The sequence below is a fragment of the Hyaena hyaena genome, unplaced genomic scaffold (genome assembly GCF_003009895.1).
Source record: "Hyaena hyaena isolate Hyena2069 unplaced genomic scaffold, ASM300989v1 scaffold_433, whole genome shotgun sequence".
NCBI lineage: Eukaryota > Metazoa > Chordata > Mammalia > Carnivora > Hyaenidae > Hyaena > Hyaena hyaena.
Window position 1 is genome coordinate 1,536,180 of NW_024081066.1, and position 19,359 is coordinate 1,555,538.

General features: G+C 33.3%; 1 long non-coding RNA gene across 1 annotated transcript in view; it reads left to right on the forward strand.

Moving 5' to 3' along the window:
* The first annotated feature begins 691 nt into the window (after nucleotides 1–691).
* The window catches only part of LOC120245821, a 28,271-nt gene continuing 9,603 nt past the window's right edge, over nucleotides 692–19,359 (forward strand). Inside the window, exons 1-3 of the long non-coding RNA XR_005531904.1 lie at nucleotides 692–908; nucleotides 8,430–8,490; nucleotides 12,288–12,374. This is a non-coding gene — a long non-coding RNA (uncharacterized LOC120245821). The remainder of the gene's footprint in view (nucleotides 909–8,429; nucleotides 8,491–12,287; nucleotides 12,375–19,359) is intronic.

The window sequence follows — 19,359 nt, forward strand, 5'->3', positions numbered from 1 at the left end:
TTGTTGTTTTTTTTCTCACAAAACTTTTCTTTTAATGGGTCTCAAATTCTGGGACAGATTTTTGGTCAAGTTGTTTCCGTTAAAAGGTACTGGTTTTAAAAACTAATGACTTAAAACTGCCACACAGACGCACACAAACAAATGTTCCACTAAACATTCTCCTTCCCTTCTGACGGCTTTAGGATGCGGTGTTATCATTAAGCCGTCTTACACTCTTCAACTTACATGGCTCATTAACACAAACAGTTCTGAGACCGTCCTTCCACCAGTGATTAAGACTGGGGTGGCAGGTACTGAGGACAATATTCGCTTACTTTCTGAGCTTCCTGGGCAGACGCGGTGACCTTGCCAGTTCCAGCTGCCCTCCTATCTCCTGCTTTGACGCAGCCACGGCAACAGTCTGTCTCATGTCGTGAGCAGCAAAACAGCCCAGAGGAGGAGAGCCCAAAGGGACAATGGGAGTTAACAGTTTCATATTACAGATTTTTTTCCTCCATTTATACGAACTCTAGCAGATTGTTAGTAATTCGGCCTATTGTTTCATCATTCATAATTGTGAACTATCCTTTATTGGCCTAAAGAAGACGTTGTCTTCCCACACCTGCCTGAATGAACCTTTTGTTTACATGGAATGTCGTGTTAGGGTCACCGTTCTCTTCTCATTCTCAGCACAGTAACTCATTTCATCAAATGTAGAAAGGGTGCTGGGAAATTGAAGACATTTAAATAACATAATATAACGGAAAACATATTTTCCATTTTCTACACATAATGTGCTAATAATGTAATTCAGAAGAGAGAGCGCATATTTTTAGCTTACAAGGAGTCTGAACCAAAGTTCACTGAAGAGGTGAAATCCTCTATGACCAGAATGATAAAGATGTTAACCGTCCTTGATTAAGAACAAGGTAAAGAATCAGCCAAAGAGAAACTAGCATGATTAAAAGACAGAATATATACCATCCCAGGGGTTGACCGCAGCATAGCATTAATGAAAGGAAAGAGTATAAAATTAATTTGTAAATATAAATTCTGACCTGGTTAGGAGACAACCTAGCTTTGAAAGGTCAAAACTTGACAATGTAAATCTGAAATTAATAGATATCCACTTATATTTTTAAGACAGGACGTGGGAGGTGTAACATGATAAGACCCAAGGTTTTGAAAGATAGATGAGGGAGCTGTGTGTCTGGAGACAAAGTTGAAAGGCTGTGGGCAGTGATTGCTGTCAACCTTGCCCTGGAAGAGCACGTTAAACTAGACACGTGTCCGTGGCCAATGTCTACGCTGTTTCTATTGCGTTTCTTTCAAAATCAAACAATGTAAACAAATGAGAAAAGTCCCAAATAAAACAAGTTCAGAAATTTTATTGACTCCTTAAAATTCCACGGAATAGGGAAAGCAATGACCTTACGTTTTGCAGAAACTTTCCCAAAACCTTGCCAAAATAGAAAGTTCTGATTACTGGACAAGAGCCCAAAATTTGCTACTCATAAAAGGATCAGTATTTTATAGCTAGGCTAGGTTCTAAGAACATCAGCTAAATGGCTAATAGTGACCAAAACATTGTTTTGAATGCTTTTAACCCTATCTGACTTATTTCAATGGAAAAGATGACCATTTTATTTATTTACTTATTAATACATTAAGATACTTATCCAACTAAGTTTTTATTGTGTTGTTTGTCTTTTCTTCTAAATGGCTTTAATTATATCTCCATGTCTACATTTATCTGCCTAAAATGAACATGGTAATAAAGGACAGAGTAAGGCCTACTTAAGGGACATTATAAAGATGGTGACAGACTTACTAGAATGTAGGATGTAACACTGTACACAACTCTACCTAACTTTTCCCATTCAAGAGATTCTTCCTTCTCATTGTAAGAGTCTAAAGATTTAAGGTAAATACGGTCTTTTTCTCTTACTTTTTAAAGAAAGGGTATTGTTTGATTTCACACATGTAATTTAAAACTGATTAGAGGGAGTGCTTGGGTTGCTCAGTTAGGTTAAGCATCTGACTTTGGCTCACGTCATCATCTTGCCATTCCTGAGTTCAAGCCACATGTCATGCTCTGTGCTGACAGCTCAGAGCCTGGAGCCTGTTTCAGTGTTTCCCTCTCGTGCTGCCCCTCCCCCACTCACTCTCTGTCTCTGTCTCTGTCTCTTTTTCTCTCTCTCTCTCAAAAATAAATAAATATTTTTAAAAAATGTTTAAAAAGTGATGAGAGGGAAATAAAAATGGGTCTTATGCTGTATTATAGATGATTTAAAATAACTACATCTACATTTTCAATGCATCTGGTTAGAAATAAATACTTAAAAATAATAAAGTGTAATGTAAAGTAAGTTTACTTTAAAATTTTTACTAAATTGCATTCGTCTTTAATCATACATGATAATCCCAGTATAATCCAAGGCACTCATTGTTCATTGTTTTCTACACTCATAAGGAATGAAAGAAAATTTTCTACATTCGTAAGTAACTAGCTCAGTTTTTTAGGAAACCAGGAGAGAAAAGAAAGATAATTTAGCTATTAGGATTTCAGGAAAAATAGACTTTAGGGCAAAACACATTTTTAGGGTCACTACAGAAATGATTAGTGTGTAAATGCACCCAAAGATACGACCATTTTGATTGCACTTGTCTCTAATAAGCTAGTCTTGAATTTATAAATTAATAAATATATAGAACTTCTGAGAAGTTTAGGTAAATCTAATACAGAGGGAGAGTTCAACATCTATTAATCACTGAAGAGACAAATAGAAATTCCCCTCAAAATTAAAACATGATTTGAATAGTAAAACTAATATGTTTATTCTAAAGGAAATGCACAGATTTTTGTGCTCTCAAATTAAACACGTTCTTTGAGTGCATCTAAACACATTCACGAAATTTATCATTTCACTAAGCTATGAATAAGGTAACAGTAATTATCAAAGTGTAAATATCATATAGATTGTATTCTTTCCAGAAGATGCAATTCAGTTAAATATGTGAAAGAAGCAACAATAACACAAGATGAATAAATAAACCCCCAAGTATTTGAAAATTTAAAAAACTCATCTAAACATTTTATAGTGAAAGAATTTGACATAATGTAAATTTAAAAGAACTTAGAACTAAAAATAATCACACTGTACATCAAAATGCAGAAAAAATGTTTTGAAAGAAATGTATAGCCTTAAATCTTAAACTAGAAAAGAAAAAAGTTGAAAAAGAAAGAACTTACTTATTAAAGGAATACAGAATATATCCCAAATTATAAGGAACAGCGTGAGCAGACTGAAGAATTAGAAACACTTGCACACATTTACCATGTGTACTAAGGCAAGACTGTTCATAGCACTGTCTACAATAACAGTAGTGGCAAAAAGCACATTTGCTAATCAGTGGAAGATTATACACATACAGAAGATGCCTGGGTGGCTCAGTCAGTTAAACATCTGACTGCTGATGTCAGCTCAGGTCATGATGTCGTGGTTCATAAGATCAAGGCCCATGCAGGGCCTACTCTCTCTCTCTCACTCTCTCTCTCTCTCTCCAAAATAAATAAACTTAAAAAATAAAAAAGAGAGAATACACACATGTTATAGTCACATTGGAATATTAAACAATAGTAAAAATGAATGAAAACAATCTACAGGCAAGAAACTGTTTATCCTGACATTTAACCTGACACATAGGATGAGCTGGAGACAAGGGAAAAAAAAGTCCCGGAAGACAATTTGTAGTGTATACTACTATACAACTCTAAAATAAGCATTGAACTTTTAAATTATACTTTTTATTTTGAGATAATTGTAGATTCACTAACAATTGTAAGAAATAATACAGAGAAATCTTGTGTACTTTTTATGCTGTTACTCCCATTAGTAATATCTTGCAAAACTATAGTATATTACCACAACCAGGATTTTAACGTTGACTCAAACTTGGAAAATCTGAATAAGATACACCCATCATATTCAGATTTTCCAAGTTTACCTTGTGCTTATTTTCGGTGGGCATATTTAGTTCCATGCAATTCTATCATACATGCAGGTCTGTGAATCGATCGCTCAGTCATATAGAGTAATACTGTTTAAAGGGTCCCTCAGGCTGCCCTTATGTAACCAGCCTTCCCCAACCTCATCCCTAACCTCTGGTAACTACTGATCTGCTCTATATTTCTATAGTTTTGTTATTTCAAAGACCTTTTATAAATGAGATTTTACAGTATGTAACACTTGGGGATTGACTTTTTTCTCTCACTACAACTCTGTTGATTCACTCATGCCACCGCCTGGATCAGCCATTTTTCCATTTTACTGTTGCGTAGTACTGCGTGGTAGGATGCACCACAGCTTGTCCATCCACCGAAAGCCATCTTGTGGTTTTCAGTTTTCAGCTACTATGAAGCTGCCATCCTTCATATACAGGGGTTTGTTTGTTTGTTTGAATGAATGTAAGTTTCCATTTCTCTGTGATCAATGCTGAAGCGTTCTACAGCTGTGTTACATGTAATTACATATTTAATTTTATGAGAAGATATCTCACCATTTTCTAAAGCCAGTTTACAATTTCATACTCTCCCCAGCACTGGATGAGTGATTCAGTTTCTCTACATCCCCGTCAATATTTATTATTGTCATTATTTTTTGTTTTAGCAATACTGATAGTTGTGTAAAGAGATTCCATTGTGGTTTCAATTTGCATTTTCCTAACAGCTAATGATGCTGAAAACCTCTTCGCATGCCAGATAGTCTGTCCTATTTTTTTCTAAAAGTTTTATGATTGTGTATTTTACACTTCACGTCTATTACCCATTTTGACATCATTTTGCGTAAGGTGTGAGGTTTAAGTCGTGGTTCATTTTTGTTTGTTTGCTTATGGATGTACAAGTGCTTCTGCATCATTTGTTGAAAAAAGCCCAGGGGTAATGTCAAAGATTGGGTTCTCTGGTAAACAGAATCTGAGAAGATTTCTGTGTAAAAAGTGAAGGAAGAAGAGAGGTTGGACTGAGTAAAATACAGTCTCTTAAATAAAGGCCTCAGTAGGTCTCAGACTTGGATCAATGATGATAGTTTGTCATATATGAAAAATCAATACCAAAAGTGAAATATAACTTTAGTTAACGAACTTGTGATTGTTCCTTACAGACCAATGTTAGCTTCAGAAGCTGAAACATCGTTTGCCCAGATGAATTGCTCCTTCAATACACCTGGCCTGGGAGTACGTTTCCTATGCCTCGTGTTTTCTCTCACCTTAATACCACATGAAAAGGTTTTAAGCCATTCCAAAGATCTATACACATCTTTGCTATTTATTAACTTGCTGTTCTTATCCTTTGAGAAGCAACGAAGAAACATATAATGTAGTCAGGTATGTGGCTCTCAGAAATTAATCAAACAAAGCAATTAAACTTCAGTTTATTTTCTTGCTTTTTAAAAAGAGAAATCATGAGGCTCCTGGGTGGCTCAGTCAGTTAAGCGTCCGACTTCAGATCAGGTCGTCATCTCATGGTTTATGACTTCCAGCCCCATGTTGGGCTCTGTGCTGACAGCTCGGAGCCTGGAGCCTGCTTCAGATTCTGTGTGTGTGTCTCTCTCTGCCCCTCTCCAGCTTGCACTCTGTCTCTCTCTCTCTCTCAAAAATAAGTAAAAATATCTTTAAAAATTTAAAAAGAGAAATCATGGTTTAACATTCTTGTTTCTTAAACATGAAATCAGGAAAAATGTACGTGGGGAAATCATTGAAAATTTAAATAACTAAGACTCCTGCAGGCAATTTCCATTTCCAGTCTGATTCAGTGATTTCCATTTCCAGTCAGCTTCACTAGAGCGGAAGCCTGTGAACTGTCATGTATTTGCTAACAGCAATTCTCTCTGGGAAAGAAAATCATTTGTCCTCTCTGAAGGGTGACTCTTTAGGCAGAGGATGCTTTGAGTGTTTACTCTGTGGTGTTTGAATTTTCCTCTTAGCTTGAATTTCCCTTTACTCAAACACAAGTCTGTAGGACATTGGGTAAAAGGCAAGGGATGGTGAAGGGATAAAGGTTAGGTTTCTGCACAGGCACAATTTTGACACGGAACTCAAATTCACTCGTTTCTAATTCTACACCTAGACTTGTCTAGAAACCCATCCACTCTGTGCTCGGATCTCTGACTTTTCATTCTTTAAAGTCCTTTTATGATTTGCAGACATGCTGAGAGTGATTTGAATGTAAAAGAGGGTTCAGGGTTATTGTTTCTGCAGTTGCTTTGTTAGTCTCTGAAGCCAGCCGTCTCCCTGAACTTTGTAGCTCCAGTCAGGTTCTCCTCAAGCACACGCAGGATGCTGCTTGTCATTCTGCTACGTGACTCAGGATGACAACAGCCAGAATTGATTCACAACCTCCATCTTTGAAGTTACCCCAGTGCAAAAAAAAAAAAATATTACAGTTGACAGATTTACATAAATATTACATTTATAATAATATAGGCTATTATTATTTCCTCTTGGAGGAAATATTGATTTCTAAAGGCTGCTACCTATTTTTTATATAAAGTGGCTGGTCACAATTTTCTCCTGTGGTTTGGAGCTTAGAAGAGAAAATGAGATTTTTGAATAGAAAATCTGGCATTTCTCATTACATTCTCATTACACTACTCGGTAATAGGTAATAGGTGATTATTGTCATTGTACACATGAAGATAGGTTGTGAGATGCTAGACTATTTGAGGGATAAAAGAGACTGATAAGGTTGCTAGTCTGGAACTAATTTTCTGTCCCATTACACCTAAATTTTGCTAGTTTTTTTCTAAGTGACTCAGATTTTAAGGGGCATTCAAACAAACACAACCATCACAATTTGGTTGCATGGTAAATATTTAGAAAAGCTAGGTCAATCTATGTTACTCAAATTTATTTATGGCAATACTTCTCAAAATTTTTAATTGTATCCTACAATATGATATAACCCACCCACCCCCGAAAGATGTAGGATTTCCTTTTGTAACTTACAAATATTTCAAGGGAAATGTCAGTCCAAGATACAAAATTTTAGGTGTTGCCTCCAAAGCACATATACCTCTCAATGAAGTAGTCTTTGAAAAAAAACCTAGCTCATTTTCAAAAGCAGAGAGTCACAAAATCATTTTTTCCAGTAAGGTATAAAGAAACATTTACTTTGGAGTGACTACAAGTATGTGCTGAGGGTTGCATGTATTTCACTCTCAATATTTTCTTAAAACCACAGGAAGGGATTAGGTTTTATATATTCCTCATATCCTCACATCTTTAAAGGAAAACAAAGGCATCAGGGTATGCTACGATTTATTCTCAAGGGAATTTCTATTTGCATGTTACAAGCATTTTTGTTTTGGATATAGGATTCTTTAGAGTATATGTACCAAGAAGCCTAGAAAAGACTTCAGAATATGCCAAGGCCTTTGATAAAAGAAAGACAAATTGTCCCCCATGGTGCTTTCCACACCACCAGCCAAAATACATTTTAATTGGACTTTGCCAATTATACCTTGTTTCTTTTCACCCTCCACTCTTTCCACCCTCTACCACGTACCTACACACAAACACCCGCATATGCATATGCTCACAGGCAATTCTAATACACAAGTGTGTATTAGAAGTAAAATGTGGATTATGACAGTATGGGTAGAATGCTTTGAAATCTCTAGTCTTGAGCGTTTTAAAGGAAGCTGCTACATATTTTTTAAAAATTATTTTTATATACTTCATTCTACTTAATTAAATAATATTTATCAAACTTCTACTGTGTTTCAGGATTTATAGTAGACATAAGGAGGCCAAGCATGGAGAAGATATTTAATGTCCCGGTAGATATGGGGCTTAGAGTCAAGTATGGACCCTGGGCTGCAAAGTGAAGTATGACGTACATTAAGAAAGAAGAGGTTCTGCTTGGGATTCTGTGTCTCCCTCTCTTGTTGCACTTCCCCTGGTCACGCTCTGTCTCTCTCTCAAAAAGCAATACTAAAGATTAAACAAAGATTAAAAATTTTTTTTTAAAAAAGGAAAGAGGCTCAGCATACAAAGTCATTAGAATAAAGCGTGAGGAATTAAACTTGTCTAGTGATGAGGAAGGCTTCCTTAAAGAACTGAAACTTAACATGAAAGGTTAAATAAGAATAGGGTGAGGACGAAGGAGTGATAGGATCCCATACAAATACATCCCCTTGGGGGAAAAAAAAGAACCAATGAATCCTGTAAATAATGCTTGAAATCTGAAATAAAGTTGGAAGATATATAGCAGGACGATCAAAGAAAAAGTGACATGAGATAAGGCTGGAGCTATAAGAACTATAGTGTGCATAGTTTTGTAGGGCTTTTGGATATTTTAAGACAAAATTAACTACTTCATGACTTTAAGAATGGCAATGACAAGGTTAGATTTGTATTTTCACAAAAACTCTTCTGGTTTCTGGGTCCAGAATGAATGAATCAGAGAGGACGCGTATAGACATGGAGTGAAGATCAAAAACCTTTACAGTGGTAAGTAAGCCTTTGAACTTCATTGATGATAGCACAAGAAGGAATATTAATATTCCGAACATATTTCTGAGGTATGAAGAACAACTCGATGAATGATTAGACATGGACTATGAGGGAGAATGAAAAATCAAGGATTACTTCCAGATATCAGGTCTGACTAGCTGGGAGATAGTGGTCCCTTTTGTAGTGAAAAGGAACACTGGAAGAGAAATATGCCTTGTTGAGGTGATGAGTTTAGTTGGTTCATATGCTGACCTAAACATTAACCTAAGTTTAACCAGAGCTTACTTAACTAATGAGAAAGTGTAGTGGTGACTGGGGCTCCCTCACCTCTTCCCAGTGACACTACTCCCCAGCCCCTCATTCTACACAGATTGTTCCATTTAGGACTATAGGGGCCATTTCAATTTGATCTTTGAAGCACTATTAATTCTGAATTGGATTCTAGTATTGAGTGTGATGATGCACAGGCACACCACTGCTGGTCATCCATGAGTGCTGACATTCTCCCAAAAAGTATCACATAAAATCTGGTGCGCCTAAGCAAATACTTAAGAAAACTCATCACTCCTTAGGGAGCCTGGGTGGCTCAGTCGGTTAAGCATCCGACTTCAGCTCAGGTCATGATCACAGTTTGTGATTTCGAGCCCCACCTCAGGCTCTGTGCTGACAACTCCAAGCCTGGAGCCTGCTTCAGAATCTGTGTCTCCCTCTCTCTCTGCCCTCTCCTGCTCATGCTCTGACCCTCTCTCTCCTCTCAAAGATAAATAAGTGTTAAAAAAAAAAAAAAGTTGAAAACAAGAAAACTCATTACTCCATTCCTCTCAATCCAATATTACTTGACATACTGGCAAATTTGATATCCTAAGTCTAAAATAGTCAAACTGAGAATGTTTTTGTTTTTTCTTGCGCATTTTAGTTTTCTTCTTTTTTTAAAAATTGTTTTAATATTATTTTTTTTTCTGAAAACACCAGATAACTTGGCAGATGTACGTATAGATTTAATTTTTATTGAAGTTCTAATGTCACTGATCATAATAGTGATAAATATCTATAGACTGTTTCAAATAATTTGGGGTCCCTTATTTTCATTTAATATTCACATTGAAATGTAGTGAATATAATCAGATTTGCTAAATTTGTCCTTTTGGACCCTAATCTCATAATATGCCTTAAGATTAGATTTTAGTTCTTAATAGTTTAACCAACCTTTCCCTTTGGAAGTTAGGAAAGCAGTTACCTCTATGACAAGACTGGAATTAGTGTAAAATTCTTGGAATAGGAAATGGCAATCTCATCTCTGTAGGAGATATAGTTCCTTATGTCAACTTTAGAGCTTTCTTCCTTATGTCTAAAGTTTCTGTGGTTAACGAACAGTAGTTCTTTATACAAGGTCAGTGAAACTCTGATTTTAAAGTTGCAGAGACTCATAGTAAGAAACTTAAAAGGAGAGTAAATAAAATGAATGGAACAGAATTTCTAGAGATTGATTAGCTCTTATTTTTGGTCTTTTCATTTTAAGATATGTTTACTTTAACAAATAAAAGATGGCAGTAGAAACACTAAGGGAAATCTAACATTAGAGGAAAGGCTTTGGGAAAAAAGAAAAGAAAAAGAAAAAAATATGTTTTAAATAAATTCTATGGTTTTACTACCATACTATTATATTCTAGTCCATAAAGTATATGCCATGTTTGAAAAAAGTGTCAACCATTAGAGCATTTAATACACAATGTAAATTTGGCTTCACTCTGACCTGGAACAGACGGCACTCATGTGAAGCCAAATTTCAGATCCAAGTACAACTGGAAAATTAGGACTTCTTACAGCAAAGGCACATCATGAAGTCAGTTTAATTGCCTGTCATAGTTGCTGTTTTTGTAACCATGTCAACAAAACATAAACATTAGTAAATATAACTCTTTAGTGTGTTTAACCCATCAAGCTACCAAAATTGTATGGAAAATTACATGGAAAGGAAGTACTCTAGCAAAGGAAACCAGGGTGGAAGAAGAAGAATTTCAGAGAAAGCAGCTGTTTTCTGGCAGAGACTATTTGCTTAGCTTTCTCATTCAGAAAGACCTTTGAAGTTCTACCATGAATTGACTTCATCTGTATGGAGTATATAGAGCTTAACCTTGGATGGTAGAGTGCTTTCTAAATTTGTTGCTCATTGCAAAGTAAGTTTCATCAGAAAATCATTTCCTTGTATGTGTGTCTTGTAAATTCTCAAGGATAGACACTATTTGTTTACCAAACAGATCAATCAACATTAGTGGGATTTTGCAGAATAAAAGTAGAAACTTGAAAATTTATAATTGAGGCAATATTTATTAATTGTTTTAGTTAAAATTTTTTTAAATATCAAAAGTTGGTACACAAAGTTGTTTTCTAATGTAACCAAAGGCTTATATTAAAGAGTGTGGTCACTAACCATATGTCTTCCCATCACTCAGAACTTCTCCAGAGGCAAGAATTTTGTTTCTTGGTAATTATTTCCACATTTCTAACTACAATATGCTTACACTGTTATTAGTGATTAGCAATTTAGCATTTATCAATTGACTTCCGTTAAGCAAGATAGAGATAGATCTTCAACCAGTCTCTTCCCACCCTCTCAACATAATTATGTAACTAATGATTTATTGAATTAAACAGTTAATGTTTACATCATCACAACTATATGCTATTGTTAGCTATAGCACCAAGCACTGTGTTTTTAATTGTACAAACTTGTTCTCCTTAAATCAACAATTCCCTCTTTTTCTCTTGTCTTTATCTCCCTTTCTTCTCCCTTCCCCCATCCTTCTCTTTTTTCTTTCCTCTCTGTATGGAATCACCACCAATAATCACCAACAAATCCCTTCTCAAATTATCTGTTTACTAAGTCTCTTATTTTCCTGGAACTTGTTCTTTGTCCCTAAGCTAGAAACTACCCTGGGTATTTTAGAAATCTATCTAATTGCTAATCACCCCAAAGCTTTTTTCTCTTCACCATTCTTCTGGGTTAGATCCATCCATTCTTGGATCTTATATCTTTCTCTATCTTGCTTTACATTGCTACTTCTTTTAATCACCCATTAAAAAGGAGTACATAGGGACAATATTTGGGGGCCCTTACATATCTGAAATATGTCTCTGTGTATTGTATACACTTGAGTCAAAATATCTTGCTATACAACCATATTTTTTTCAGAATTGTTAAGGCAATTTTTTGATATGTGTCACCTACCCACTTTTAAAAGTAATTTTATCAAATATGAATGCATCTCTAAATAATATATTCTTAAGTTTTATCATTTTGAATTTTAAAAAGCAGAATCATAGGAATTATTTTGCAGCTAACTCTTTTCTCTCAGTTCTATTTTTAAGATTCATTCATATTGGTACATATAACTTAGAGTTTAAATTTTCTTTCCATTGAGGTATAATAAATCTAGTGTGTAAGTATTCCAAAATGTATTTATCCCTACTAGTATTAAAAAGTTAAATGGATTGGTTTTTGTCATCATAAACCATTATACTATTTCTACAATGTTATAATCGTGCCATTAAGATCTGTTGTTAGTGTTTCAAGAATATATAAAAGAATGGAATCCTGGAACCATATGATAAGCACATATTCACCATTACTAGGTAATGTGATACTATTTCCAAAGTGGTGGTAAAATGTAGACCCCCATGTGTAGTTCATGTTAATCCATGTCCTTGCTGATTTTGGTTTTGTCTGACTTTAAAATTGGTCCCAATCAGTTCTGCATGAAGTGATGATACCTTATTTTGGTTTTACTTTGTAGTTACCCAATTGTTCATGTAGTTTGGCATCTCTTCATGCTCCTACACATTTTGCACATCCTGTTCTGAGAAAAACATCCATGCCTTCTGTGAGTTTCATTATTAATTTTTCTATTTCTTATTTATAGTGAGTTCTTCATTTTGAGTAGGAAATGTTTTGTCAATTGAATGTATTGCAAATTTATTCCCCAAGGTGTAATTTGTCTTTTCACTCTCTTTATGCTGTTGTTTGATAAACAAAATTATTTAATGTAACTTAATTTTATTGCATGTAGTTAATACATTTAAATTAAATGTTTCCTTATTGTTCTCATTTATAATTTTTTTTCAAGAATTCCTTTCTTATCCAGAGGTTAAGAAGAGGATAAGTTATTTTCCAAAGGGCTTATTTTTTTTTGTTACAATTATATTTGTGATCCATTTAGATCTGACTTTCTTAATAATATGACATCATTTGGGTTACTTTAATAGAATGAATAATATTCATATTTTCTATTTCTTTTTCCATTTTTTATTTTAATTTTTAAAAACTTTTTAAATGTTTATTCTTGAGAGAGAGAGAGAGAGGCACAAGCAGGGGAGGGGCAGAGTGAGAGGGAGACACAGAATCTAAAGCAGGCTCCAGGCTCTGAGCTGTCAGCACAGCCCAACACGGGGCTCAAACCCATGAACTACGAGATTATGATCTGAGTCACAAGATCATGACCTGAGCTGAAGTTGGATGCTTAATCTACTGAGCCACCCAGGCACCCCCTACTTCTTTTTCAACCAACATTGTTTTTTATATGCATTTTTATTGTTGTAGCATTGTTGAACGTTTATTTTCTTTACTGTATAGCATTTTATTATGTGAATATACCAACATTTATTTATCCATGTACTCTTGGTGGATACTTTGGTAGTTTTCAGCTATTAGGTACAGTGCTTTTATTAGGATCCTAACATATGTCTATTTCTGAGTACTCTCATCCTGCAGGGTATATACAGTGGAGCAGAATTGTTGCATTATCAGAAATACACACGTTATACATGTAACAGCCAATTTTGCCATAGAGATAACAAAAATCACCTTCCTACTAACAATGTATAGTTTTGGTTCCTTACATGCTCACAAATACTTGGTATGTTCAGATCTCATCATTCTAACAATTTGGATAGAGGGGTAGTATTATCTCAGTGTGATTTAAATTTGCATATCCTGATAAATAACGGTGAACATCTTTTCATGTTTGTCAACATTTGGGTATCCTCTTATGAAATGTCTATGGCCCTTATTTATATTTTATAGTCTTTCTTTTTCATATTCATTTAAGTTTATTCAGTATTCTAAATCCAAATTCTTTGTTAGATCTATCTATTGTATTTTGCCCTCTGCTGTAGCCTTTCTTTTCACTTTCTTACTGGTGCATTTTGATTAACAGAAATTCTAAAATTAATAAAATTCAATCTACAATTTTTATAAGTACATTGTGTGTTCTTTTTAAGAAATCTTTATCATTCCCATATGATGATTTACCTTTTATTTTTAAGTTTTCAAATCACCTGGGGTTGATTTTTTTCATAAATGATGTGGGGTAGAGATGTAAATACTTTTATTATGTGAATAGTTAATTGACTGAGCACCATTTATTAAAAAGATCAAGCTATCATTTCTCTCACAGTATTTCAGTGTTGCTTTTGTATTTTCTGTTTCTTAACTGTTCTACTCCATTGCCAAGTTTTTCTACCTTGGTCCGATATCATACTGTTGTCATCTCTGGTACTGGTAAATCTTCCATGCTTATTCTTCAAAATTGGCTTTGTTATTCCTGGTTCTTTGGATTTCCATAAAAATTTTAGAACTATTCTCTCATTCTGTCTGCCACAGAAAACACTGAAATTTTTGCTAAAATTTAGATCAATATAGAGATTGATTTGATGGAGAATTGCCATATTTTCTTTCAATCGATGAATATGATAGATCTCTCCATTTATATACATTTAAAAATGTCATTTAATAATGTTTCATAGATTTGAGTGTAGCAGTCTTATGCATCTGGAGATATATTTATTCCCAGGTTATATGATATTTTTATGCTATGTAAATGACATTTTCATCTTTGTTTCCTTTTTTATTTTTGATGGTACCTATGAACACAGTTAGATATTGTATTTTGACTTTGTATATAAGACAAAAGTTAAATTTGTTTATTAATTCTATTAGTTAATTCTCATAGCCCCCCTTAGATTTTCTGGGTTCATAAATAAGATTGTCTTCAGATAATGACAATTTCTTTCTTTCTAATCTTTATGGCTCATTTCTTATACTTGTCTTATGGTACTAGGTAGCATCTCCAATACAATGATGAATAGAAATTGTGATAGTGGTAAATTGTGAATTGTCTTTTTATTTTTCTAAACTCAGGGTGAACATTTTCAATATTTCTCATTGAATAGAATGCTTTTGGTAGATATTAAGGAAGTTCCTTTCTAATCGAAGATTGATCTGACATTCCTTTCTTTTAAGATTCTTCACAAGTTTTAGAATTGAGCCAAATTAGTCCCTTAAAGTAGTTAGGGATGGTTCTCTCTTTTTCTTATATAGAGGAGATGTTTCCAAATTTGTCTATATTCACCCTTAAAAATGTGGAAGATATCACAGGCAAAACCATACAAGCCTGGGGTTTTCATTGTGGGAAGGTATAAAAATGGTTTGAATTAATTAAGTAGAAAGAATAATATTCATATTTTCTATTTATCATTCAACCAACATTGGTAAATTTTTTTGAAATTTACCAATTTCAAAAAATTTTTGAAAAAAAATTGTATTTTTTTGAAAAAAGTATCAATTTTATATAAATTAAATTTAATCACATAAAGTTGTTTGTAATATTTTCCTGTTATATTTTAGATACCTGTAGAATCTGCATTCTTGATATTGGTAACCTTTTGTTCTTGGCTTATCCTTTGATCAGTCTTACTTAGAGCTTGATCAGTCTTATTATCCTTTCCAGTATCATCTTTTGGTTCTGCTGACTTTCTTTTCTGAATATTTATTTTCTATTTTATTGATTTCTGTCATCACCTTTATCATTTCTTTGCTTTCCCATGTTTCAATTTTACTTTTGACATACAACATTATGTAAGTTTGAGGTAAACAATTTGATTTAATATTTCTGTATATTGCAAAATGATCACCACGTGTCTAGTTGACTTTGGTCACCATACATAATAACATTTTTGTGTATGATGAGGACATTTAAGATCTAGTCTTCTAGAAACTTTTAAATGTGCAATATAGTGTTATTGGCCACATATTACAACCCCACCAGTTATTTAGTAACGGGGAGTTTGTACATTTTGTTCTCGTTCACTCTTTTTGCCCACCCCCACCACTGCCATCTCTGGCAACCACCAATCTGTTCTCTGTATCCACAAACTTTTTTTTAATTGCAAGTATAAATGAGATTATATGGTAATTGTTTTTCTCTGATGACTTATTTCAAACAGCATAATGCCCTTAAGTTTCATCCATGTTCTTGCAAATTCTTTTTTTCTTTTACTAGTTTCTTGAGACAGAATTTTGAATTACTGATTTTTAATATTCCTCCTTTTAACATATTTATTTAAAGCTATGTATTTGTGACTGCAGAAGTCACACATTTTTCTAATTTCAGTAAGTTAGTGTTTTTCTATTATCTTATTTTTTATTATTTCTAATTAATTCCATTGTTATCATTCATTGATTAAGATTTTCTCTATGGCCCCAAGCATGGAGCATCCTATTGCATATATACTCGCAAATATGGTAACTTGTGTACGCACTTGAAAAAATATACGTGAATTGTGTTGCTGTTGTATGTAATATTCTTCATAAATCCGTTAAGCCAAGCTTTACAAATTTTTTGTTTATACCTTGTATATTCTTATGAACTTTTTTTCTATTTGTTCTATTAACAGTTGAGGGGGGGTATTGAAGTCTTTCTCTATGTTTGCTAATTTGTCTATTTCTCTTTTAGTTCTGTGAATTTTCTATGGTTTAGTTATATTTTGTATGAGTCAGACCTAAAATTGTGTTATCATCCAGTTCTACTAATCCTTTTTCATTATAACTCTCTTTATTTCACCCAAAGTCTATTTTGCCTAATATTTCTACAACTTCATCCGCTTTATTTTTGTTTGTATTTGCATTGTATGTTTTTATTACTTTTATATTCAACCTTTTTAAGTCTTTATAATTAAAAGTGGCTTTTTATGAATCATAGAGTTGGGTTTTGTTTTGTTTATTCTAATCTGACAATAATAAACTACTGCTAAGAGTAGTCAAGTCACATTAAATGTAATTACTGATACGTGTATTTATACTTATTGTTTCTCATTTAGTTAGTCTGTTTTATGTTACTTTTTCTCCTGTTTTTGCTTTATGTTTGATTAATCAAGTACTTTATAACTCACTTTCTATTCTATTACTATTTAATTTTTGTTCTTTTAGTGATTACCCTAAACACTATAACATGCATTCTTGCTCTGAGTGCTTGTAGTACGTCCTGCTATACTTTTAAAGGTCCCTAGTATCTGTTTTTCAATAAGAATATAGTATCAAAAGTAATTTCACATAAACTTGTTTTTTCCCTTGTGTTAGGGATATTTCATTAACACTTGATTTATTAAATGCAAACTTCACTTCTAAATTTCCTTTGAGTCAGATCCTGCCATAGTACCCAAATATCACATTTACAATTTCATATAATTTTTTTTCTTATACTTAGAGCCCATTATTAAAATGATAGATAGACTTCTGTTCTGTAATAGTGTTTTCTTATCCTCATTTAAATAACATCCTGTAGAACTACAAATATTCTATAAAGTTGATACTTTTTCTTATTTGTGTAAGAAAATTTAAGTTTTCCACTCTTATCCTGCCTGATTAGAAACAATGAAATACAATGCTGAGTCAGTCTTTGGGCTTCATATGAAGCCAAACAGAACCAATATTTCTTTCATAATTTTTATTTAATTCTCTAAACTCATATATTTCCAACTATAAACATTTCTCACCATAAAGTAGTCCTAATGACATAACACATTCCAAATTCACAGACAAAATAGCCTAAAAATACAGCAAGAGTAAAGAGCCATAAATAAATAAAATAAAAATGATATAAATTGTTTCTTTAACCTATCCAGCATAATAAAAATTAAAATCCCTGGTTAGGATTAGTCAGAACACTTAAACATATTTAAATATTTGAAAAGAACATTCTATATCTTGATGATCATTCAAATGTTCTGCAGCTGCCTTCAAATACAACAATGTAGAATGCCTTATTTAAAAAATATGATAAATTCAGTTTATATAATATTTAACTTTTATTTTAGTTATTTACATCTCATGAAATCATGTTTTTGAAATGTCCTATAGCTACATCAAAACTAAGTATATTGGCCAGTTATATAAATGAAAAGATATGGAAATGTTTGCTTATCATTTCAATTTTTAAGAATAATAATCTTGACCAGATATTTTTAGACAAAATAAAATTTTCAAACAAAAAATTCTCAATATTTTGCCTGAAAATTGAGAAAGTTATCATTGCTTTCTTTGTTTCTTGCTCCTCTCTCAAAGAGATATATTTAAATAATGATATAAAATGAGCCTCCTATATTTGGTAGCTTTGCATAAGGCTCAAGTAGAAATAAATATGACAATATGGCAGGACTTAAACTATTGAGCTGTGTCTCCAGCAAATGCAATGGTAAATAAATAAATTCTTTTACTCCTATGTTATTGCTTTTGATTTTTTTTTTTCATCCCCTCCTTCCAAAACCTCACATGAAACACATAACTCCAGGTAGAAGCCTTAGGATATTTGTTCATACTTTTTTCGTGACTACATTCTGGATGCTATATAGCTATAGAGTCTTTTTTTTTAAAGGATAATATTGAAATTTATATCAGCTTAGAAATCATTAGTGTTGAGGCATCTGGATGGCTCAGTCAATTAAACATCCAACTTCAGCTAAGGTCATGACCTGACAGTGTGTGAATTCAAGCCCTATGTCAGGCTCTGTGCTGACAGCTCAGAGCCCAGAGCCTGCCTCTCTCTGTCTCCCCCTCCTTGCTTGTGTTCTATTGCTCTCTCTCTCAAAAATAAATAAGTAAATAAACTTAAAAAAAAGAAAATTGTTAGTCTTGATAAATTATCTTAGAATTCAGAAATCAAATCTAGGGTCACATGAAATTTCAAAAAAGTAACCAAATTTTTCTTGTTTCCCTTTTATGAAAGACTGACTACAGTTAAAGTTTGAAGAAGCCCAAAAAGTTTACCACTGTGACTGTTAGCATGCAATTCGTGAACAAATAAAAAAATATACCTTAATGAGACATATGTAATTATGATATCCAGATATGTAATTCATAATATTGGCAGTATCCATAGAGTTATAATGTATACTTTAATTTATTAAAAATGCTAAAATAAGAAATGTCTGGATGTAGTGCCTCTAATCACCACTGACTTTTGCTTTTATCCTTTAGATTTAGGTTTCTACTCTCATAATTCAAAAGAAATTCACCATTTTATTGTCAATCTCATTAGTGTTTCTGGAGTCTCATTTCTTCATTTCTCTGTAGGATCTCATTTTATTGAACACTTATTTTATCTCCTTTGCTTTTAAAATTTGATGATTCATCTTATTTTCTTGTCTTTATATAGCTCCTCTCTCTTTGCCTTCTTTTGAAGTCCTTTACTTTACCCGGATTCCAAAATGTGAATAAGACACTAAAATTGTGTCTTTGCTCATACTCCCTTATTTCTTTTTTCTGAGAAACAGCCTACTCTTGAGAACCAACTAAGATCCTCAGGATCAACTCTTCTCTGTTGTCTGTGTTCTCTCTCAGCTCTTGTCAAAAATCTCTATATGGATATTCTCTAAGAATCTTAAATTCAACCACTATAAACCTAATTCATCTGTCACTCCTAAAATTGTAAAAATATTCCTGCTCTTCCTTCTACTAATTAATGTCATCTGAACAAGTATGAACCCTGGAAATTCAAACTCACCATGGTACTTTTCCCAATGGCTCATGTTAGT